A 1,030-nucleotide genomic window follows, 5' to 3' on the forward strand; every position below is an offset into this window, starting at 1 on the left:
AATCTTACCTTTCTTACCTCCAGCAGATCCACTTTCTCTATGGGTGCCAGGGATGGAATCATTTTATCATAATTCTTTTTTTATCCAACCATGTGAAAGGATGGTTAAAATGAATTCATATGTAGCATTTCATTAGTTTCTGAGATATCCTCTACTACATGATGCTTTTAAGCCACAAGAATGAAAACACTACTGCTGCAGTAGTGCCTCATAACAACGGGAGGTCATTCAGGGCCTTAATTTCCCTGGCATATGCAAACTTTTATAATTCCCGATTACATGATAAAAAGCTGGGATCCATTTGGCTCGGTTACTGGATAATTCACCCTAATAGCAAACCGCTAACCGTCTTGATTTCAGCTATCAATTTAAAATCTGCATTTTGGAAATCCAAGACTTCACATCCCATCTAGCTTTTAATGTTTTGAATATATATTAAAAGCTACACATAGAGGACCAAGTTACAAGACCAATTTCTCGATTTCTATGCGAGATGCAAGCAGATCCATCTCATCCTGTAGATCTGCTTTCATTTAACACAGTGTGATCGCTTTTATTACTTTCCAATTTGTTTGTCTCTCCATGAGTTAATTTTGTGTTAATACTTACTGAGTGGTGGAAAAAGAAAAATATGCAGATACACGTTATTTATTTTGAAACATTTGCTTTATTTTGAACAATAGCAAAGTGATCTCACAGAGACTACTTTGAATTACACAGAATGCAAATAAATATATATTGGAACACAATAGAATTAAGGACATTAACAACTGGTACAAAATTATTTACAACACTCTGAATAGTGCAAAACCACACCAATACTGCCCTCATCCAGTCATTTGAGGGCAGTGGGTGTGTGTGCTGCCCCCTGGTGGGGGATAGTAATTACTGACAGTACTGTAAATGGCATGGCAATAACCTTTGCTCAATATGATAAAGGACTATTGGATGAGGATGTAGCAAAAGTTGACCGATTGACAACAACTCATCGGAATGAGCTTCCATAATGAAGGTGATTGTTGAGATGTGG

The sequence above is a fragment of the Odontesthes bonariensis genome, chromosome 15 (assembly GCF_027942865.1).
Source record: "Odontesthes bonariensis isolate fOdoBon6 chromosome 15, fOdoBon6.hap1, whole genome shotgun sequence".
Classification (NCBI taxonomy): domain Eukaryota; kingdom Metazoa; phylum Chordata; class Actinopteri; order Atheriniformes; family Atherinopsidae; genus Odontesthes; species Odontesthes bonariensis.